The 24,906-nt window shown below is 45.4% G+C and overlaps 1 protein-coding gene and 1 long non-coding RNA gene across 2 annotated transcripts in view; both read left to right on the top strand.

The window, feature by feature from the left end:
- LOC135097689 (uncharacterized) overlaps positions 1–4,217 on the top strand; it is a 33,359-nt gene extending 29,142 nt beyond the window's left edge. The window contains exon 4 of the long non-coding RNA XR_010265976.1: positions 4,085–4,217. This is a non-coding gene — a long non-coding RNA (uncharacterized LOC135097689). The remainder of the gene's footprint in view (positions 1–4,084) is intronic.
- Positions 4,218–10,964: 6,747 nt separating this feature from the next.
- LOC135097665 (myosin-11-like) overlaps positions 10,965–24,906 on the top strand; it is a 63,984-nt gene continuing 50,042 nt past the window's right edge. The window contains exon 1 of the mRNA XM_063999615.1: positions 10,965–11,491. The gene's annotated coding sequence lies outside the window, so the exon portion shown is untranslated. The remainder of the gene's footprint in view (positions 11,492–24,906) is intronic.

Genomic DNA, 24,906 nt, shown 5'->3' with positions numbered 1-24,906 from the left:
GCAGGGCTAGTCTTTTTTCTTGCTTTCTCTATTAACGTCATTATTTTGTTTCTATTTACAGAGGTGAATGTATTTGTCATTACTTCTCATACTTACTCAGGGCGCAGATGAACTGAGCTGCCAGTCTTTCCTTCTTAGTTTCTCTGTGCACAGGTGAATGCAGCCCTTTCTCTTTATTTTCTTACCTTATCTATGCACAGGTAAAGACAACATTCACTATTTACTTTCTTTCTTTATGGCAATTCAATGTATGTCATTTTTGTCTCACTCTTTCTATGAATTACCTCCTCACTCGCTCTCTTATCTTACCTTCTACAGGAACGAAGATGAGTGTTTGTCATAATGCTCACGATGGTCACTTATTTTACTTCCCAGCGTAAAGTAATCCGCTCGTTGTTTACAGGTAACAGTTGTGGCAGCGGAGGGCGAGAGTTTTATCGAGAAAGAAAGAATGAAGATTGAAGAATTTTCACAGTGTTCCAGTATCATAGCAGCGTTTTGCTTTTTATCGTAAAGTAACTCGCATCGGTTTGGCGTTTATAGGTGATAATTATGACATTGAAGTGTTACTGTAGAAGAATTATAGAGAAGACGAGAGGGAAGGTTGAATGTACCAAGAATATTCACCATATTGTAGCATCATGGCCACGTTTTGCTATCCAACGTAAAATAACCCGCGTCATTTTGGTGTTTATAGGTGATCATCATTGCATCGAGGGACACAAATAGGAGAATTATCGAGGAGACCAGAAGGAAAGTTGAAGTGTAAATATATCAAACATATTCACCGTATTCCCGCATCAGGAGCGACCTGGTCACATCCAGGCAGTCATATCTCACCTAATTCCATCGACCACATGAATCTTGCGAGGAGGGGAAATCTTCACGACACACATTCTCTGTATGCATGAATTTCAATCTCCAAATTTCCATCTTCACCAGCCGCTCCAGGCGTCGTGTTTCCTGAGCTGCTGACAAGTCTTAGGCCTCGCTGTCCTCTCTGACCTTGAACACCAGGAAAGGTGCTTTGCTCGTACCATGAACCGCCTTGGGTGTATTCATTACTATGTTTGTCTTCACGTTCACTTGTCTGGTGAGTTCATTCGGTTCAGCTTATTTCTTTTGGGTTCATGCAAACGTTATTTTTTTTTTTTCCCGTCCGTTTATTTATTTATTTTTTATTTATTTATTTATTTATTTTTTTTTTTTTTTTTTGGGGTCCTATCATGCCTGTGCTGTCTTTCGATCCACTACAGAGGAGGTATTTGTGACAATCTTCTAACCGTCCAAGGCTTTACTTTGATTTTCCGTTTTTTTAATGTAAGAATGTCTTTGGTCAAGGGCAAAAAACTGTTAGAAAAAAAGCAAGATGCCAGACCGTAGAGGAGACAACACAAAGACAAGCTCATAATTACCTAGAATTAACTAGCATTACTTTGCCAACAAGTATCATCTTCGCCAGGCACATCACAGAGCCGTGTGTCTCCAGCAGGAGGGCGTACATTGATTGCCACGCTCTTCATCTCACCTTAAAGCTGGGAAGTCTGAGTGTAATTCTGCTCTGTCACAATGGTGGTGTCACAGTGAAAGAGGCGACTCAAGGAAGGGATCTTGTTGCCTGTTCTCGCTGCCTCCGCCACCCATCGCACCGAATCTGTTATGCAAGTCGCTGGGATTCATTAGTGCGTTCACTGGAAATGTTAAAATCTTTTCCTGTTACCTTTTCACTTCCGGGAGGGTCGGGAAACTTTTATTTTATTTTATTTTATTTATTTATTTATTTTATTTATTTATTTATTTATTATTTGTGTTGGCCTTCTGAGGACGACTGTTGAAGCCAGGATTGATAGCACTGCTACAGGCTCGTCACTCGCCAGCATTATTCTCGATTAACGTGATAAATGTACTGATGATATTATGTTGCTGTTTATTGCAAGAAAGTCTTCCAGTGACAGTCATATTCTGAGTATGATTGCCTTTGCTCTAATGTTTGAGTTAAATACGTTTTTTCTTAATTTGTAAATACCAACGTTATCATACGAAATATAATAAATACACCAGCAAATTGTACTAACTAAAATATATATCAATGACTTGGATAGTGGAATTAGCAGTGATGTTAGTAAATTTGCGGATAACACAAAGATAGGTAGATTAATTATGTCAGAATCGGATGCCATCCCCTTGCAGGCAGAATTAGGAAGGATGAATGAACGGACGGACAGATGGTAAATGCAGCTTAATATCAACAAATGCAAAGTACTTAGCGTAGGTAGAGGAAACCCACACAGTAGGTACACAATAAACAACCAAACTCTGGTAGGTACAGGGTACGAGAAAAATTTAGGAGTTATAGTTAGCTCTGAACTCCGTCAAGGAAAACAATGCATTGAGGCCGGAAACAGAGCAAATAGGGTACTAGGATTAATTTTTAGGAGTGTTAAAAAGTAGAAGGCTGGAAGTAATATTAAAATTATACTTGGCGCTGGTCAGACCTCATCTAGACTACGCTGTGCAGTTCTGGTCCCCACATTACAGGAAAGATATAGGTCTATTAGAATCAGTACAGAGGAGAATGACTAAAAGGATACAGGGGATGAGGAGTATTCCTTACGAGGCGAAATTGAAGCTGTTAAATCTACTCGTACATTCTTTAGAGAGACGTATGTTAAGAGGGGACCTGATAGAAGTCTTTAAGTGGTATAAGGGTTATAACAGGGAGAACGTAAGTAAAATTCTTAGGATCAGAAACTAGGACAGAACAAGAAATAACGGGTTCAAACTTAAAAAATTTAGGTTTAAGAAAGAGATAGGAAGAAATTGGCTCTCAAATAGAGAGGTAGATGAGTGGAATGGACTCAGTAATCATGTTGTTAGTGCTAGGACATTAGGGAGCCTTAAGAGAAGATTAGACGGGTTTATGGATGGGGATGATAGGTGGAAATAGGTAGGTATATTTCATACAGGGACTGCCACGTGTAAGACTGGTCGCTTCTTGCAGCTTCCCTTATTTCTTATGTTCTTATGTTCTTAATGTAGTAATTATTGTGGAGATCGAAACTTCACTTGACTTTATTGTTTATTCATTGTTTGCAATCATTCATGAGTCTGAAAATGAAGTGAAGTTGTCAGTGGCAGGCGCAGTGATAGATATCATTATTTACTGTTAATAACCCGAGTATTGTTAAATGGCAGTGATGTTCCCTCTAAGGAATATATTTCCAAACTCTTCTACGCCACAACTCCACTACTTTCAAAGGACTCTACACAGACGAATTTATACGAGCTTTTTTACGGTTTTTTTTTATATTTATAGTGATATATTAACACAATTTCCACACCATTAACAGGAGAAACGCTTCATAATACAGCTAATCATCTTTGTAGCCTTTGAAAATAGTCGTCATGAAGTTAGGTGGGTTTTTAAGAGTGTTTTATGGTATGAGTGACAGATTAACAAGATTTCTGCATTACTGACACGATAAACTCTTGGGAACATGGTACTCATCTCTGTGGTCTTTGAAAATAGTCGTCGTGAAGTTACATTGGTTTTTAAGAGTGTTTTATATAGTGCTAGTGATAGATCAACGAGGTACATTACTGACACGAGAAACACTCTTGGGAACATGGTAGTCATATCTGTGGCCTTTGAAAATACTCGTGGTAAGAGAGTGAAGCGTTGCAGTGTGTTAACTTAGAGTTTGAATTAGTATTGCTAAGGCATGTCTTTATATTGATAATAGCATGACGTGTACTGAAACATTAATACGTAACTGGCATAAACATTTCTTACAGTGGCTAATTAATGATAACTTTTGAATCCGAAACAGGAACGTAAATGAGTCTTGCTCCTCCTCCTCTTTTTTTTTTTTTTCTACTACTACTATTATTAACTACTATTACTACTACTACTACTACTACTACTACTACTACTACTACTACTACTACTACTACTACAGGGATGCTCTAAACATATTAATTACAGAGATACGCTAAATATATCCATTACATCTTAACACATCCATGTGAAGCCTGAACACAACAGTCACAGCGAGAGGTTGACTCCTCCGCCCTGATCCGACAGCCAGCCGCCGAGTTGCTGTTTACGGAATGAAGGTTTTCACCAAACGTCCCGCCTGATGGTTTTATTCCCTCGTAAAGGAGATCATCGCTCGCTGCGCCGCTTAATGCATCACCAAGCCTGTCTCGCTCAAGGTTAGAGCTGCGGAACTATCAGAATTAGGCTTACCACTTCTTAACCCTCAGTCTTCGGTTGTCTTGACTTGATCTAACCTAACATAGTAACTAGTAACTCCACTATTAAAGCCGCGGTGCATTATTGTTAGACTTCGTAATTATCAACTCAGAGTCTTTAGTTATCTATTCTGATGTTATGTAACCTGGCTAATACCTGCAGTATCAAAGGTGCTGTGTGTCAGTGTTAGTCTAAGTGCTTTCTATCCTTGAATCTTGAGTACTTAGGAAGTGACAGGTATAAATAGGTGGGTTTGTTTCATACAGGGACCGCCACGTGTAGGCCTGATGGCTTCTTGCAGCTTCCCCTTATTTTATTGTGCTCTTTCTTTTTTGTAATCTTAACACGCACACACGCTCTCTCTCTCTCTCTCTCTCTCTCTCTCTCTCTCTCTCTCTCTCTCTCTCTCTCTCTCTCTCTCTCTCTCTCTCTCTCCACTAAATGAATCAAATGAAATGCACAAAAGCTGTCAAGTATTTGCCGCCCCACACAGGAATCTCCGTCAGCAGGTAGCGGCGCCTGTGGTGGGGACGCGGGGTAGAGGGAACGGCTTCAACTTTGTCCCAGCCTTTGTCGTAATTGGGTGGGTGAGTAATAGCATTATTGCCCGCTAACTGGGCCGCTGTATGACTTCATGAGATAACATGGATCCGTCACCACCACCACCACCACCACCGCTGTATGACTTCAGTGGTTGGTTCACGAGGTAATATGGATCCGTCACCGCCACCACCACCACCACCACCACCGCTGTATGACTTCACTGGTTGGTTCACGAGATAATATGGATTCGTCACCGCCACCACGACCACCACCACCACCACCACCACCACCGCTGTATGACTTCACTGGTTGGTTCACGAGATAACATGGATCCGTCACCGCCACCACGACCACCACCACCACCATCACCACCACCGCTGTATGACTTCACTGGTTGGTTCACGAGATAACATGGATCCGTCACCGCCACCACCACCACCACCACCACCACCACCGCTGTATAACTTCACTGATTGGTTCACGAGATAACATGGATCCGTCACCGCCACCACCACCACCACCACCACCACCACCGCTGTATAACTTCACTGATTGGTTCACGAGATAACATGGATCCGTCACCGCCACCACCACCACCACCACCACCACCACCGCTGTATGACTTCACTGATTGGTTCACGAGATAACATGGATCCGTCACCGCCACCACCACCACCACCACCACCACCATCAATAGCGCTAGCATCGCCACTAGTGATATGCTTGTTTAGCACAGTTTTCTTCTGATTAATACGTAGACGGGGTGTTTATTAACTAAATATTAACTAAATGGATCTCGTTTGACATTTCATAGTTAATTTTATAGCCCCTAACGTGGAATAAATACACAGATGCATTTCAACAGAGATTATTTGAATTCATACTCTACATTACATGAAAGGAACCGTGCAGTTACAACGTAAGAGATCTGGAGCCATGATCCTTGAGTCCGTGACGTGAAATGAATACCTAGATGGAACTCAGCAATTAAGAGCCTTTGATTTCATGCTTTGTAACGTTCAATATCGCCCACGTGCTTGCCGGGACGGACACGCGCAGCTACAGAGTGAGGTGCTTAGCCGATAATGAACCTTTAGCTCCAAATTTGTATTTTGTTGTGTGAGATGTGATTTCGTGTTCGCTAAAGCTTAATATCATCCACGTTCTCACGATTTCCTTTTACTCTTACTTTTTTTTTCTTTTTTCATGTAGTTGCTGCTCTGGCCAAGGACAACGGAAACTGTTAAAAAAAAAATACTAAAAATGTCAAATCCTAAAAGTGTCAGTCACGTAACAAGTCGCAGAGTTAAACATTGAGACAAACAGCGAATAAAAAACCTTCCAATCCCTCACGTGAAGCTGATACGTAGACAGATTCCACTAATTAAGGTACCTGACCTCATACTCTCCAACACTCAGCATCATCAAGTGTTTACGAGGAAGGAAAGATGCAGGTGTCGTCTCCAGTGAAGAAAACGTTCCATTGCAATTTCTCTCCCTGCTGTTTCCCTTTGCTGTATCTCTGAGTGGATAATCGCCGTCCAGTGTCAGCGTTCTTTCGTGACGTCCATGTAACGTTAACTATGACCTAAGAGTAATCAACCATCCAACCAGTAGTTCCGTTTTTTTGCCTCACACACACACACACACACACACACACACACACACACAACACACACACACACACACACACACACACACACATATACAACAACAACAACAACAACAACAACAACAAGGCACGGCGCCTCAAACATTTATTCTCAGGTGTGTATCAGAAACGCTTTGCTTTCACACCACGACTATTTTCAAGGTCATAGAGATGATGACCCGGGTTTTCAAGCTTGTTTCTTCTCTTAGTAATGTAGAAGTGTTCTTAATCTGTCAGTATAACCTTAAAAATCCTTGAAACTCGTGTCACTTCATTGCGACCATTGTAAACAATAATGGTGAGAGAGCAAAGTTGCCAGGCTGTTGGGAGACAACGGGAAACCAACAACACGAACAAAACAATTTTTTTTTTACCCAATTCTTGTTTACATCCAAAACTTATGTGGTATGTGTTTTGAAAAGCAAGCGCAATTAAAAGGCGCGAAAATTGAGGATTTGAGTGTGCGGGGGGTAGGAGGGAAGGGAGAAAGGTGACGTGCCTTGCAGTACTGAGACACACACACACACACACACACACACACACACACACACACACACACACAAATAGGGCAGTTAGATATTTACACACACACACACACACACACACACACACACACACACACACACACACACACACACACACACACACAGGGCAGTTATACACTTAAACGCGCGCGCGCGCGCGCGCACACACACACACACACACACACACACACACACACACACACACACACACACACACGGCAATTATACACTTAAACGCGCGTGCACACACACACACAGAAACAGGACAGTTACACACACACACACACACACCACGTTATCCTTGCCGCCCAGCCCTGCCGAGTCCTGCCGAGCCCAGCCCAGCCCTGTCTCTGCTATGGTAACAGTCTCTCCCCGTCAATATTTAGCGTAAATTTCAGGATTTCCAGCAGTTTCCAGGTGTTTTCTAGACTCGGGATATATAGTACTAGGAAAGGGAAGAAAGGTGAAGGGTAGAGGAAGAGTATGCAGGGTAGAAAAGGGAAGAGGTACTGAGGAAAGGAGGAAAAAAAAAAAAAAAATTCGGCGCGGTATCATTATTCTTTCCTTTCTACTGATGGAGTTAGCATTGTTTTGATATTTGATTTATTATTAGGAAACTATAACAAGTAATGACACATAATAAAATCCAGTCTAGATGTGTTTTTGTTTGTCGAAAATAAACCGGTTCGTCATTTTATATATTTTTACATTTTTTTTTCTTAATTAGCACGCCTAGGATTGTATTGGTATTGGATTTAAGACTTAACAAATATAAGAAACATGTACCAAGTAATAATATTCAATAAAATCTAGTGTAGCGATGCGTATTTTCAAATTTAACATACATCCGTTGCTAAAAATGAAAAACTATTTTCTTTATACGACGAGCAATTCGTGTTTTTTTTTTTTTATTTGTCTGGAAAGGAAAAAAAAATTGTGTTCAGAATATATAATAGGATTTAGTTTGGCTGTGTTTTGTTTCTAGATATTATAATGTTTTTGTAGCACCGTTCGTAAATAATACAGATTTTGGAGGGATATTTCGTTATTATTACTGAGTTCGGTAATCTTTTTATATTTTGGGTATTAGCTGAAGTAAACGGCGAGTCAGAATTTGTAGTGCATTCCAGTCTGGGCGTCTTCTTTCTTCTCGCGATTTTCAAAAATTACGTTACGTAAATATAGGTGCAGTCCCGTTCAGAGCGTTTCGTCTCGTCTACCACCAACACAATCAGGACCCAGACCGAGACCTTCCCTCCTACCAGTCTGTCTCTCTTCGTCAACATTTCCCTCATTTTCCAGGGGTTTCCGGCCCAAGTATGAAATGCGTAGATTGCTGTAGTGGGAAGAGGAAAAAAGTGAGGAATAGAGGAGGAAGAGGAAGAAGGAAGGAAGAATGAAGGGAAGTAACGGTGGAGTGATGGTGGTAGTAGTAGTAGTAGTAGTAGTAGTAGTAGTAGTAGTAGTAGTGGGAAGAGGAGGATGAGGAGGAGGACGAAAAGAAGAAAATGACGAATAGGAGAGGAGAAAAAAGGAAGGAGGAATGAAGGGGGCGCAAATGATTGTGTGGTGTGGTGGTGTGGTATGGTGGTGTGGTGTAGCGAAGCATTCATGAATTAAGGGTGGAGGAGGCGCACCTGCAGGCGCAGGCTGGCAGGGCGGCAGGGGGCGCCTGGCCCTGCCTTGTGCTGTGTTGTGAAGACGGAAAGCCGCTGAGTGTGAGATGGAATACTTAACTTTCCTTTCTTTTATGATGGGTTGCTAAAAGCTGATTCTTGTAGTGGAGGAGGACATGTTTAAGTGCTGTAGAGACAGTGACTGGCGTTGAATTATAGGTATATTTTGGAAAAGATAGATGTGTCAGAGGTGAAAATAAGCCTATGGTCAGTAGGAGAGTTTCCAAGGGAAGCGGCTCACAAACAAACAAACAGTACTTCATTGTTGAGACACAAATGATGCACGCCTTTCTCTCACGATCCGAGAACTCCGTGTGGAGGCGCGCCAAAACATTATTATTTAACCACACACACACACACACACACACACACACACACACACACACACACAGCAAGCTGGCGCTGCTTGGACATTCAATTCGTGGGCCACTTTGCGCGCCTCGCCCAGTGGTCGCGGGAATTTCATCAAACGCCTCGTGGGCAGCAGTGTGAGCGGCACGCGAGGCCAGGCCCTGTGTGCCGCCGTGCGCCTTGCTTGCCTGGCATTTCTTTTGTCAGGTATTTGGCATCGATAGTGTTGTCAGTAATTCCATAATGTGCAGCATTTGGTCTGTCTCAAGTAACAAAATAATGAAATGGAATGTGTTTGAAGAGCACTGCGGTCTTGGCTCTTACACTTTTCAGTAGAAAGCATTATTGCATGAAGTGTTATGTATGAACAGCCCGACACTATAAAGCAGGCATATCACCACCACCGCCACCACCACCACTACCACCACCACCACCTCATCCTTCCCTTCCAGTCCTCCCCATCCTCCACTACATCGAATTAGCTTTTTTTATATCGCGTTTACAGTTCGGGAACCTCCCTTTGGTTCTCTCTCTCTCTCTCTCTCTCTCTCTCTCTCTCTCTCTCTCTCTCTCTCTCTCTCTCTCTACCTGTGATGGGTGACACACTGCTGAATGGCGGCTCGTGAGGATGAAGGGAAGACAAGTTTCCTTGGAGGGCGATCACTCCCCATCCTCTTCCCTTAACCTCCCAGTAACCCTCGTCACTCTTTTGCAGGCTCCCATTCACTCCCCATCCTCTTCCCTTAACCTCCTAGTAACCCTCGTCACTCCTCTGCAGGCTCCCATTCACTCCCCATCCTTTTCTTCCCTTAACCTCCCAGTAACCCTCGACACTCCTCTGCAGGCTCCCATTCACTCCCCATCCTCTTCCCTCATCTTTTCAGTAACCCTCAGTAACCGCTCTTAAGACAGGATGGAATTAAAAGCTTTTCGTCTTATCAACTCCTTCTCTTCTGATCTTGCTTACTACATGCCTCCCCTCCTCCCGCGGCCTCGCTGCACAAGACTTTCTTCTTTCTCTCACCCCTATTCTGTCCACCTTTCTAATGCAAGAGTTAACCAGTATTCTCAGTCATTCATCCCTTTGTCTGGTAAACTCTGGAACTCCCTGCCTGCTTCTGTATTTCCACTTGTTATGACTTGAACTGCTTCAAGACACTTATGCTGTCATTTTTTACTACCGCCTTGGCCTCTGTTCGGGGACCTTCACCTCAGTGCCTCGTCACTCCTCTGCAGGTTTACAATTCCTCTCTGTCTCCCTGTTTTTTTTTTTTTTTATCTCTCTCTCTTTTGTTTTATCCTCCTCCGGGTTTTCTCCGTCTCTCTTCCTTCTAATTCCTGTCCCGCTCACCACTTTGTAATTGTTGTCCCTTTTGACTCGCTCCTATTGCCTTTCAACCAGTGACTACATCATACCGCACTTTGCTCTCCTTGCATTGATAATCACTTCTGTAGTCATTTTTTTTCTCAGTGTGTCACTTTCACCTCCCTGTTAGTCTCCTTTAATCCTGATAAAAACTCTTGCCCTGATCTTCTTCACCTGCACTCTTGTTCCTCTTAACACTTTCCTGAATAGTCTACGTGGTAACCTTCCTCTCAACTACTCATTATATTGGCTTCTCTTTCATCACTTGGATCTTCTTATACATATTTCAGGTCGTCCCTTCCTAAACCATTAAGGTGTTATGGCTCCCCTTCTCTTCCTCTTCCTCCCAGCTCCTCAGTAGCGCCGCCACCCTCCTCCACTCACGTCTTATCCTCTCACCACGGAAAAATAGGACCTCGCCCACTCCTTCCGTTACTGTCTCCCTCTCCCTCTCCCTCCACCCCTTCCTCTCCCTCTCCTTCCACTCCTCCCTCTCCCTCTCCCTTCTCCACTGTTCCCTCTCCCTGCTTCATCCCTCCCACTCCCTCTCTCTTGCGCGCAGTACAGTCATGGTTGCCGGTCACAGTATTATTTAATGAGGAGCACACTGGGTTATTTTCCAGCCCGTGAGCGCCTCTTCTCGTGCAGTCCTTGTCCCCACACACACAGTCTGGATCAGGAAGACACCGCACGCCGCCAGATGGCATTACAACACTGCCTGTTGCTCATTGCTCGAGGCGACTGGTTCGGAGCCTCGTGAAGTCTCGCACACCAGCGAGCCCTTAATGCCAGACTCTGCCGCTGTGAGGCTTGGCATTGTAAAAAGTGTTCACGCTTATATAACACGTTCAGTTCTTGCTAGAAAAATATATATTGCGTAGTTATCAGCACGTAATGGTGACAGGAAGATGACGGAGCTGTGGAACACTAAGAGAGAGAGAGGCTGGACGGCACGGGAACCAATCACAAGTCGGTATCACCGGGGAAGGAGCAGCAGCAGTCGAGTGTTGTGTGGTTCGTGTGTGTGTGTGTGTTGTCGACGTCGTGATGAACGGAAGTGGTCGCGGCTTATCTTCGCCATCCGGGGTCACACGCCGGCCATCTTGCTTCGCGGAAGAGACAAAGGTACAGTGCCTCAGATGAGCGGCCGCCATTACGCCAAGAGATGGATGTGTGCTCGTAGCTGTGTGGCCTCGCCTGTCTTGCCGTTGGGTTGCCATGAGGCGCCCGCCTCGTCCGGTGGAGTAGGGGAGACGACGTTATGTCATCATTGGGAGAGAGAGAGAGAGAGAGAGAGAGAGAGAGAGAGAGAGAGAGAGAGAGAGAGTGGCTGGGGAGAAGAGGAGAGAACAGGATAAAAGAAAGAATGAGGATGAGACAACAGACAGTAATGCTCTCTCTCTCTCTCTCTCTCTCTCTCTCACACACACACACACACACACACACACACACACACACACACACACACAGCTGTGATCCTTAAGAGCCAAATAACGGCGTAAATCTCTCCCTTTTCGTGAACCAAATTGCTCGTCTGTTCTTTTCAGAAAGTTTCTGATCCTAGTGAAGCTTGATCGGAAACTTGCTACTTTTTACTGAACAGGTTTTTGTTGTCTTCAAAGTTAAAACGATCAGGTTTCTTTTTTCTTCTCTTCTGCGTCTTTTTTTTTTTCTTCCTCCTTGTTTTTGTCATACAGAGCGAAATGGGATACTGAAGGCAAAATGAAGTAATTTTTTTTCGGATCACCTGAAGATCCGCCACCCCAGCCGCACTCGGGGTGGCAGATCTTCAGGTGAGACAATCTGGGGTGGCGGATCTTCAGGTGATCCCATACTTTTAATGAAGTAAACTTTTTTCTGCATTTTTTATATCCACTCAGTTTTTTAATGCGTTCATGTTGTTAGGTTAGGTTAGGTTAGGCTAACCTAACCTAACCTAACCTAACCTAACCTAAGCAAGTGAGAGAGTCTGGGGTGGCGGATCTTCAGGTGAGACAATCTGGGGTGGCGGATCTTCAGGTGATCCTTTTTTTTTTCTTTTTGTTTTGTAGCGTTAATGTGATTTTGACTGGTTTTCGTAATTACTCCCATTTCTATTATTATTATTATTATTATTATTATTATTATTATTATTATTATTATTATCATTATTATTGTTGTTGTTGTTGTTGTTGTTGTTGTCTTAGCTTACACTTATTGTTTTCCCTCATTCCTCCTCGGCCAGACCTGCGCCTTCCTGTCCTCATCATCTCACTTCACATCTTCATCTTCCTGAAGGCTGTGCACTTTCCCTCCCGCTCCTCTCTTTCACAAGTCGTCTGCTGAACAATTTCACATCCAGTTACTCTTCACGAGACTTACAATTTCCTGAAAGATTACACCACAAAGAGGGTAAATACAACTCGGCGAAGGAGATGGTGACTTGCATATAGAAGGGAAATTAATTCTAAAGGGAAAAGAAATTATATTCTCTGTTTAACATTTTTGTTTGCTACCAAGTTTGGCAATATTCTTTTCCTCATTTTTTTATTTATTTATTTTTTTTATTTTTTTCGTTTTATTTACGTTATTTTTTCCTTCCGATGTTAAGCGTGAAGGACGAGGCTGTTCATTTCACTCGCTTCCTTGGAAAAAAAAAAAAAAGTCAGCCCTTCATTCGTCTCGTCTGAGGCAGTGATTTAGTTGGACATTAATTCTTTGCTTCGAGAGAAAATCCAGAGCTTCAGCTTTTGTTTGGCCTCTCGAAACACTTCATGAAGGACAAGAGTTGTGCTGAGAAAAGGAGAGATGGCGGGGGAGAGGGAAAAACGGGATTGAAATGAAAGTAAGAGAGAGAGGATGAGACGAGACAGTGGTGCGATGGGGTGATTGAGAATGAAATCGAGAAGAAAAGGGGAGTGATTAATGAACGAGGAGGAGGAGGAGGAGGAGGAGGAGGAGGAGGAGGAGGTGGCATGGCTATTGGAGAGGAAAGCTGGTGCTCCTTGGCCCCATTGGCGGAGAAGCTGCGAGATCCTTTGTGAGATTTATTATTGCCGCCAGTGTGTGTGTGTGTGTGTGTGTGTGTGTGTGTGTGTGTGTGTGTGTGTGTGTGTGTGTGTGTGTGCACTGAAAAGAATTATGGACAATGGAGAAATTGTAGCGGGGAAGGAATCAGAAGTGAGTCTGATAGCGTTTTTTTCCGCCTAAGGCAACGTAATAAATATGAAGAAGCGAGATGTTCTTATTAACAAATGACTAGAATGTTGCGTTCATGAAAGACAAATGGAGGATGAAAACTACGTAAGGGACAAAAATCATAGCTATCCACACACACACACACACACACACTGAACCCGTCTAAGCTTGGGCTGGAAAGAGGGAAAGTTTTGGCAATGTTTTGCCAGACTGGAGAATTACGGACAAGGGGCGGCGTGCTGCTCCTGGCCGTGGTGATGGAGCACTTCCTAGTCAACGCCGCCGTGGTCTTTGTCATAATACATAATTATATAAATCTAGACTGTATTGAATGTACCTATGTATGCAGATTAAGTGCGTCTTTATGTACACGTGCCGCCTATTGATTCAATGAGCCTTTACTAATGTATTCAATCTTCTTCCTCGAATCATCGCCAGAAAACAAAGGCGTAAATTTCACCTTCCGGTTTCTAGCACTCCCTCTGCCACAGTGAATGTCACACACACACACACACACACACACACAACACACACACACACACACACACACACACACACACACACACACACACTGTCGTCAGAGAGAGAGAGAGAGAGAGAGAGAGAGAGAGAGAGAGAGAGAGAGAGAGAGAGAGAGAGAGAGAGAGAGAGAGAGAGGTGATTTGATTTGATTAATTTATTACGCAAATAACGTCAGACATCATAAGATAGAGAAACTTAATTACTGTTGCAAGCTAAAGCAAATGGTACGCTCACACACTCACCATTCGTGCACCCCACCCACCAATCCACACTCACACAAAAGCAACCGATGCCACGCAGGGCACAGGGCATCAGGAAAAGCCACTAAATCGAGGGTAACGCACGAGAATCTCATCGAGATAATCGGGCACCAGAATATGACGACAGACAGCATCCAGCGGCAAACCTTGGGTTAGGAGGTGCCGAACAGTGGGGCACACCAGGCAGTAGTGCTCGATGGTGTTGGCAAGCGGTGTGCGGCACAAGCGACACTGTGAAGGGAGGCTCGCCCTGTACCCCGGCAATCTGCCACGGCGGGCGGTAGCCCAACCGCAGACGCGCCGAGACAATGTTGTGCCACCGAACCGTAAGACCCCGGCAACGGTACGTGTACTTGTGGCGGCAGACCATGATATGATGGTGATCATGTTGACCATGACCATGTTGATGGTGATACTGTGGGGCCTGTCAGTATCCTTGCGACGCCGCATAGGTAGGAGAGCGGCGGGGAGCGCTGGAGAGGTGACATGGCAGGGAGAGAGGACGACCATCACCATGCGGAGGTAGGCGGCAGGCATCCTTCGCTAGGCGGTCAGCTGTAGCATTGTGACGTAAACCAACATGATATATTACCAATATAAACTTGACACACACATTGCGAGCAGTCATTAATGCTAAAAAGGAAAGAATCTGTTGAACTACTATTAGGTGGGTGGGACGGGTAGCAGAAAGGGACTGAAGGGCCTTTGAGTCACAAATAACAACTGCATTCACTCCCCTCTGACACACGAGGCTAACAGCATTCAGGATAGCATAGAGCTCACACAACGTTGAGCTGGAGTGGTTTCCAAGCCGACGGCCGACCCAGCCACCTGGAGGTGGTTCCAAGTCAGGTGAGAAAACCGCACCACCAGCCGCTCCATCCGACTGGAGAGACCCGTCAGTGTAGAGGCGATGAGCTGTGATGGAGGACGTCACTGTCGCCACGTGTTCCAAGGCCAGCTGCAGCTGGAGAGGAGGCGGATCTGACTTGGTTGTAGGGGTAAAGCTCACCTCAGGCGCTGGTAGCATCCACGGGGGTGGGCCTAGGGACACGGCAGCGGCAGAAACTTGCAAATTAAGGCTCCCGAGCAGAGAGGAAACAGACACAATAAGTCGGCGACCAGTGGGCAGAATAGGAGGGACTGGTGGAGTAGGGCCAAGAGAGCTCCTGATCAGCTGCGTGTAGTGTGGCGAGAGAAGTGGAAAGTGAAGACACTTGACTGTGAGGCAAGTAACATTTGAATATATTCTATCAACTAAGGGCGGGAGCCTCAATTCACGCTGCATGTTTACAATCCTGGTGGTCACGGGGCATCCAACAATGATTCTCATCGCTCTATTCTGAAAAATTTGCAGAGGCTCTAAAGCAGCCTGAGGTAGTTGAATCAAGGCAGGGGAGAGATAATCAACAACAGAGCGAATGAAAGTGACAGAGATAGTACTGGTCACAAAAACGCAGATGCTGGAGGACTTGTTGGTGAGCCACTGAAGAGGGCGAAGTCGTCGCTGGAGACGATCCAATAGGTCACTAATGATGGGATGGGGCTGACGCCGGGCAGGGAGGACTGCTGAGATCTTGACTGGAGCTCCGAGGTAGCTGTACTGAGAGAATAGGGGGATGACGCTGCCACCAAAGGTGAAGTCCGGCAGTGCAACAGGGGGCCTGTTCCTGATACCCTGTGCCCTGCGTGGCATCGGTTGCTTTAGTGTGAGTGTGGATTGGTGGGTGTGGTGCGCGAATGAGAGTGTGTGAGTGCACCATTTGCTTTAGCTGACAACTGTAATTAATTATCTCCATCTTATGGTGGCTGAGTCACGAACTGGAGTGTCGGAGAGATGCAAGACATCCAGCCAGGCGAGGGGAAAAAAGGCGCCGTGAAGTTGTGGTGTTTGCAACTCACAGGCTCTCCACTGAAATAGCAAATGGCGACTTTATTTGACGGGAGGAAAAAAAGTTATAGTATGGCTTTTATAATGCTATTTTTTGAAAGAGTGGATGTGATGTTGGAAAGGAAGATGGCGGACAGACGTTCCTTGATTTTTATTTGATACCTTGCGTAGTTTAACTTCGTATTTTTCATATTCCTTTCAGTGCAATTTCTTCGCTTTATTTAGGTCAAAGCTGCCTTAACATCAGCTCGACACTCAATGCAATAAATATGCACACATAAAAAAAAAATATACATTAAGGCTGTACTAAGGTAGAATATAACAACCATGCTGATAATCCCTTTTCTTTGCAGGTAAGTGTGCCGTCACCTGTGTTCACGGAGGTCAAGGTAAGAAGCCACTGACCCACCACTCCTGCCCGCCACTCCGTCTGCTCGCCTTCACTTGGGTTCGGTGGAGGTGTTTCATCGTCTTCGTTAAGACCTTGATTCGAGCGGAAAAGCTTTGGTCTTCCGCGAGTCCATAGTAATTGCGACCCGTCTGAATTAACTAGCAGTACTTGGTTTAATTTCGAGCAATACGGCAAGGTCTGAGGTCTGTAAGGATACCTACTGGGCAGCTCAGTAGCCTATTCACGGCCAGGCAGGCAGACAGAACAACACTTCTTTAAGTCAGGCCGCAGCAGTCATTGCCTCCTCCGGTCAGGGTCCAGAAAAGTTTGTAACGAGGGATCACTGGAGGCTGATAGGCGTCAGCAGAGTTGTCATCTGTGGTGTGTAGAGACTGGCGGAGTTCCGGTACAAACCAATGGGAAAATAAGCACGCTAGGTATCAGAGTCAACAGAGACTGAGGTGAAGTGAAGAGGGAAGGTGTGCACTTTGTGGTTGCCGGCAGAGAGAGAGAGAGAGAGAGAGAGAGAGAGAGAGAGAGAGAATGGTGGGGAAGGAGAGAATTGCCAATATGACGTGTGGGGAAGTCAGAGAGTGTTGGATGAAAAAATAAACTACAAACTACTGCGATGATGGTGATTTGCTCCGAACGAGACTAAGACGACTTTACATAAGGAAAATTGCGGCCTATTAACTGCTAACAAACTTTTCCTGGGATGTGGCGGGCGGGATAGCCATTATTACCACATCTGAGTGTGTCTGTGTGTGTGTGTGTGTGTTTGGGTGCGTTTGGGTTGCCATCTTGTGTCGTTGGTGCTTCGGATAATGAATCCCGTGTTTCACTTTGGCTTTGACTGCTTGAGGAGGCGGCGCTGCTTGAGGAGGCGGCGCAGTGTTCCTAAGTATCGTGTTAACTCCCACTACCGACAGACAGACAGTGTTGCATGTCTCACCGAACGTCACACAAAGAGCCACGTGCATGCTGCTCATTACCCTCAACTCTTATGACCATGATTCAGTTAAAACAGTGAAGGTATAACATGAATCTTTAATTAAATTACTTGCTGTAAACAAGCAATCCTCCCTTGCAAGTGGTCCCCTGTAAAAACACTTAATGAGACGCGCGGCTCTTTGATGTGCTCGTAAAAAAAAACCATTGCAGTTTCATATACAAACGAACACGGCGTGTGGCGTGGACCTCCTGCAGGCACAGGCACGGCTATAAACTAGTATATAAGCGAAACGTGTCGCGCCAGACCCGCTAACACATACACGGATCACACAACACAGCCAGCCAGCCACACGGCAGTGTTGAACAGGCCCAAGGCAAGGCTGTTCGCTTCATCATTCTCTCTCTCTCTCTCTCTCTCTCTCTGTTAAAGGTTAGAATAATGTAAAATGTAATGCAAACCTTTCATTTAACGACGGGAACATTTCATTGTGTGGCGACAGTTGCTCGATGTAAGTAATGAACCACAAATTAGGCAAAGTGTTAACATATTGGTGGAGACTGCTTGAGTTAGATATGAGGTAATGGAAACACGTTCGCTCGGGAGAAGCAGTTAATGCAAACCCACCACATGAATCTGAAAGCAAGGGGCTGCTGCTGATGAGAAGCATTGCTTTTCATAAACACGTAGTATCATGGGAAGGATTTGCAGCATTTTTCAGGAAGCGTGTGCTCGGTGTACTGACAGGTCGTGCTGGTGAATTAGTGACTGCCACTCTTGAATAACTTGTGCAACATGACGACATGAAAACGTAGAAATCTCTCTCTCTCTCTCTCTCTCTCTCTCTCTCTCTCTCTCTCTCTCTCTCTCTCTCTCTCTCTCTCTCTCTCTCTCTCTCTCACTGCCGTGGCGTCTTAGGTGTTCTATTTTTCCGTGGCGGGAAGAAGGATGTGAACACGCTCATTACTGAGAAACGTTTTTCATCCTGGCATGTCAAATTGTTGTTATGAAACACACACACACACACACACACACACACACACACACACACACACACACACACACACAACAACAACAATAATAACAACAACATAATTGAAGGGGGTCATATTGGTGTAATAATACTCACGGTACAAACATAGGTACGAATATTGGAGCCAATTACGTTAATTATGGCGCTCGCTGTTTCCTGCTTGCTTAGGAATGAGGTAAACATTTATAATTATTAATGCATCAATCAAATTAGTGAGACTTTATTTTTTATTTGCATGTGTGTGTGTGTGTGTGTGTGTGTGTGTGTGTGTGTGGGTCTAAGGAGAGGACGCAAATACTACAGTGGTGAATACCTCATCGCGGCGTGAGGCGGGATTCCTACAGCTGAAAGTCGCGGCAAAAGCGAACATGGTGGGGGTGTGGCGGAGAATTTCACGGCAACAGCAGGAGCAGTCCCCGAGCGTCTAGGCATGAATAGTACATCACCCAATTACACACCAGACTCCCTCCCTCCCTCCCTCCCTCCGTTCGTCCGTCTGTCCGTCCTTGCCTCTCTCCTTGCCTCGCTAGTTGTGTTGCCTCGTGATGAGCTCCTGAACATTCCAGGCTGCGTAACAAGTGTTTTAGTAAAGTGATACTGGCTACAGCTTATCTGGCCACGCAGGAGAGAGAGAGAGAGAGAGAGAGAGAGAGAGAGAGAGAGAGAGAGAGAGAGAGAGAGAGAGAGAGAGAGAGAGAGAGAGAGAATATGTATTTTTCCAAGCAGACGTGTTTTAGACAGAATTATGTAACACCTTCCATTAATTAATTAATGCGAATTACCACGCGGGGAATCACTGCCAAGCTTCACTCACAGTGCTGTTCCATCTTTCCACATTTGCTCCCTTGTTTTTTTTTTTCAGATTTCGTTATTTTTCATCCTTGTACCTTTTTTATTCATTTTTTAATTTTTTTTTTATTTTCGTTCTTAACTAATATTTCATTATCCGTATTCCTTTCTTACTTTTTACAATTTTCAAACCAAACTCACCATGCCTACACTCCTTTCTTTCTCACCACCACACCGCACCCCTCATTCCTTCCGCCCTCCAGCAGCAAGCCTCTAGGAACTTTCCCGCAGCCCACCGACGTCCACCCACGCTGATTTATGTGCGCACATTCCAGGCGGCTGAAGGATGGTAATGAGTGAGGGGAGGGGCTTGGAGAGGAGGAGGAGGAGGAGGAGGAGGAGGTGGGGAGGATTTTTTTTTGAGTAGTGAGCTTATCTCTTGGTCAGAGTACACCTGGCCGCGTGTTTAAGTTAAGGTCCAATTAGCATTAACCAGGTGAGGGAGATGAAGAGGGATGCGCCGCCTGCCGTCTTTGCTTTTAACTTTACCCTAACGCTAAGAGAGGGAGAGAGAGAGAGAGAGAGAGAGAGAGAGAGAGAGAGAGAGAGAGAGAGAGAGAGAGAGAGAGAGAGAGAGAGAGAGAGAGCACGGTGTGGATAACAAGGGTGTGTTCAATTTTTTGTACTGTGTTGCATTGTACAGCCGCTTCTTGGGTTATGGCTCAAGGTACACCCGGTGCTGCCGCTGCCTCAGTGCTTCGTCTCTTTTTGCTGTGTAACGTTTCTTGAGAACATAAAAACAAAAGAAATAAGGGAAGCTGCAAGAAGCGACCAGGCTTACACGTGGCAGTCCCTGTACGAAATATACCTACCTATTTCCACCTATCATCCCCATGGTTACTGTTCTTCTCTCAACTTGCAGAGTGCATTGTTTTCCATTGATTGCCTCAAGTCTCAACGGCTGATTGGCAACACTGATTCTAAGAATACATACGCAGTGTTTTGTGTGAATTGTTGTATTAAAAGCTTAAATAAATTACTTTGCTTCTTATATGAAAGATTTCTCATTTTGTGTCATTTTTCCTCGTTTACTCTCTCTCATTTATCGTGCAGTAATCCGTGATCACTTTGTCCAGTCGCCCTGTATCCTTCTCCGCCCCTCGTTCCCAGCACAGAGGGACTCGGAGAAGCACAGAAATCCATACCATTCCCAAGCCTCTGACGGAGCCTTTAAAACCACCAGTCAGCGATGGCTTTCCCCCGTCAACGCGGCGGTCACAATAGAGGCAGAAAATGGCTACAACTTTAATCAGTAATCAAGTAAAACTATCCAGCCCCTCGACCCAGACACAGACCTGGCACACAGAGCTATACCAGGTGACATCGATAGCGGGCACGCTGAGAACTGGCTTCTTAACATCTTTCTCTGCCTTGGCTTAGTTCAGAGCAGTGTCATTGCCAGTCCTTGCCACGATGACGCAGGCAACCTTCCCTCGTCCCCCCGCTGCCTTCACTTTTCAGGCAAAATCATGGCTGCCTCTAACTGACCAAGAATAGCCGACCAACCCACTCCTTTTGCTCAGTACGTCCCCCAGCTGTAAGGATTCCACCGCTGCAGGAATGGATAGGATCATCCACGAACCATTTCTTTTATTCCTTACAGCCTCCTCTCCCTTATGTCCTCCATTGATCGCGGACCTCCACTACTGGACACAAGTTACAACTCCCGTACCCAGGTGGCTCTACACACCATCGCTCCAGCTCTTGTGTCTTGCTCGTGTAAAATAGTGGAGTACACGTTACTGATCAGCTACAAATACAGTAATACATATTGTATGACTGTACCTACTTAGCTTCCAGATTTGCGCTCCACACCTTTGTAGATATCACGACCAAAACACCTGCTTTGGTTAGTACCATTCTTTTGGTCCCTTGCCGCCCTCCCTCAGAGGCGGCTGGCTGTAAAAATATATCAGTGGAATTTATTGGGTCTGAAGTGGATGGCTCATACTGTTGGTCGATAAGATTATGTTTCACCGGCAGAACCTCACCAGTGAAGGGGCGCATCACGGCATGAAAGAGGACCACCATATGGAGGTTGTCACCTTTTCTTAAAAAAAAAAAAAATCAATAACTTGCTATTGAAAATGTTACAAGGTTACGTCATCCGGAGTACAGCTGGTGACCTCAACATGATTCCAGTCTCCTTGATTCTACCCTTCATGTAAGTTTTTTTTTTTTTATGCAATGCCACACAGGTGACTTCCAGTAGTGTTGACCAGTAGATGCAGGACCCCACGTCTCAGGATCGTGGGTGAAGAACTCTGTGCAAACTCGTTCGTCAAGGGAACTAAGATAGCACGACAGGAAAAACATCTCATACGTTTATAGAGAAAGCGTTACCCAGACCTGTCTTGCGCCTTCACCGGCAGGCTGTAGAAGAGAGTCACCGTCTGCTGCTGCTGCTGCTGTTTTTCTCGTCACCACGAACCCCGCGTAAAATGTTGAATCGCTCATGTCTAATTCCTTTCATTCACATGTCTGTTTCTTCGCGTAGCAGCACACTGTGAGATTATCCTGCTCCTTATTCGGTGACTCTCCCCCAGATTGGTAAATATAAAAGCAGACATCTGAGGTGCTGGAGGAGCATGCCGGCGGGAAGGGGAGAAAGTAATGAGTTGTGATATGTGTAATGGCACAGAAGGCGGCAGGGAGGCGGAACAAGACACTCAGGTGGTGCCATCTGTGAGCAACACAAACCCACCAGCAGTGTCATGAAGAAACGTGCTCTGTTTGTATAAGACTCAAGAACGTGTGTTAGAGAATGTCAACAGAATGAATGTTGGTATATGCGTAATTATTCTTATACGTAAGCGAGATTGGTCATGGACAACAAAATATTATATGGAAAAAGGGAAAAAATAATCACGAACGTGTGTTAACAAATAAACTATCCAAGTGGTGGTATAAAAGGGAAGTCAACCCTCGTAATTTTCTCTTTAGTGTATCAAACAACGTATCTGTTTCAGTAATCAATATGTTCCTGGTGTCGGGGCGTGTCATATTGCTTGCGCCAAAGGAGCGTAACATATCAGTAAACGTAATGAAATGTGGGTCAAGGTAAGATTGCAATCAGTGTCCAGTTTTGCGACAAGTGTGAACTATGCGAGGCGAGGCGAGGCGAGGACGCGCTCTGCCACGCGCACGCCCTCGCCGCCGAGAGAGTGACAAGTGGTCATGGAGTATTTCTTGTCTCTTTATTGGGACGCGAGGCCGCGGCGGCATAACTCTTCAAGGCCTCCACAGTTTACAGCAGCGTGTTTCAACAACTTAGGGTGAGTTTAGAACGCCGAAGCCGCGCCGTAAAGTTTTGAAAAAGGCACTACAGATCGTTTGGAAGCGAACTCTGAACGACGAGGCTTTCGCCGCCCACACGCCGCCTCTCTCTCTCTCTCTCTCTCTCTCTCTCTCTCTCTCTCTCTCTCTCTCTCTCTCTCTCTCTCTGCATTGGAGAAAGTGGATAATGACAGCGTGTGCCGAGTAATGATACGGAAGTCAGAGTGAGCAAGACTAGATGTCAGGGTTACGGCGTGCGTTATCTGTCACTTTCTCGCTAATCGTGGACTTCTTTCGCCTCTCATCCTGCTCCTCCTCTCCCTCCCCCTTCCCCTCCTTCTTTTCCTCTTCCTTTTTTTTTTTTTCATGTCAAACAGGGAGCGTGCCATGTCAGCTCACCGAAATTAGAATTGTGTCACTCTTAAGGAGGACCCCTGAGCCTCTTGCCTCCCTTCTTCCCTCCCTGCCTCCTTGTCGAAGTCTCGCTCACAATCCTAAACTTCTTTGTAGTTTATTTGTTTCCCAAGTTACAGAGGAACGGAGGAAGGATGGGAGGGCGGGAGGGAGGGAGCCAGGCAGGAACGGTGAAGTGGCTCACTGATTTTCTTTTCTTGAGGTTTGGTTATTATAAAGAAGGAAAGTCAATTTGGAGAGTTTGAGGGATAATTCGACGTGACCCAAACCTGTACAGATAGTAAAGGTCATGGAACAGCAGAGAAAAAAAAATATGAATAAAACACGTGAGGAGTCTGAGCAAATCTGAATGAAGGCTCTTCCTTCGTTAACAAGATGCGTAGGTGGAAGATTTCAAGAGATCAAAGACGAAATTAAGCTTAATGAAACGAGGCATCTCACTGACCATCTTTGATATTCTAATAAGCCAAGGGAAACAAGAGGAACTTTGTGCAACTTGAGCTCCCGAGGGTCTGTTAGGTTCCTGCCACACAACCCAACCATATACTGCCTAGTTCCTCAACCTCCTATTATTTGTGTCCATTCTTGAGTGTTACTTTGTTTATCAGTCAGTTCAGTATCCACCATTGCCATCGGGCCGTCAAGTATGTCTAGCCGCAACACGAGTATGTCAGGATTGCTCTCGAGGGTCCTGTTACTTCTCCCGTGTCCTGGAGCCGTACATACACACTCGTCTCGGCGCTCAGCCACTCGCCTTTAACTGCCGTGGAAACGTAACGGGCCGGGTGAGGGTTAGGTCACCTTGGCGCCCCGGCCCATCCTGAACGAGCGAGGCAGCCTGGAGGAGGAAGGGACGAGTGTGTGCTGCAAGACGTGGCAGACAGGGACAGGCAGTCACTCCACGCTGAGCACACTGAACACATTGAACACACGCCTCAGCAGAACATGAACAGCAGCTTGCGTGACTCAGCACACGGCGAGTCTTGATGAAGGAGAATGCTGGCGTGTCCCTCACTCCCGGGAGACGAGCGGTTTGGTTCGGAAATTGCTTGTTATTCACTCAATCGTCGTTCCCCGCTACGCTTCTCTTTCCCGCTGTCTCGCGCGTCCTACTGGCGCCAATTTGTTCATCTCGACACAGGATGAACTTTAAACTAATTTCCTCCGCGCTAACAGTCATAGGAATTATTGGAGCAAAGGTTCGTCTGCAGCACAACATATTGAAGTCCTGCGAGGCATCTGGATAAAATAGACTTTCTCCTGTTTTGTAATAAGAATAAAGACGACTTGGTAATAATAGCGGAGGATTTGACGATAAGAGCGCATCCCTCCCTTGCTGACGGATTCAAAATCTTAAGGTGAATAAGACATGGGTAAGGACAAGTGAGCGCGACTTTCCTGACAAACAGACTCAGAAGAGCACACGTGTGGACGCCTTCCTCTGGTGACGTGCTGCTGCGGTGTTTGTTATCGGCCTCCACTAGCTCGCTCAATATCAGTACACCTCGGAATGCACACTCCAGACACTCCAGATGGACCTCGTGGAGTGGATTTCTCTCTTCCCCCTCCTCCTCCCTCCTCCTCCTCCTCTTATTCCGTGTGGTTACAGTTTTGGGGTGTATTTAAATTCCTATAGTACGTTGTGTGTGTGTGTGTGTGTGTGTGTGTGTGTTCATCTTATTGCCTGGAAAGTACTGAATAGGGGAAAAAAAAAATATCAGTAATCAAGCTCCAACTTCGGACTTTTAGGAGCCCAGGAAAGAAAAGAAAGGAATATA

This window comes from Scylla paramamosain, unplaced genomic scaffold (genome assembly GCF_035594125.1).
Source record: "Scylla paramamosain isolate STU-SP2022 unplaced genomic scaffold, ASM3559412v1 Contig28, whole genome shotgun sequence".
NCBI classification, from domain to species: Eukaryota; Metazoa; Arthropoda; class Malacostraca; order Decapoda; family Portunidae; genus Scylla; species Scylla paramamosain.
This window is presented reverse-complemented; position numbering and strand designations above follow the sequence as displayed.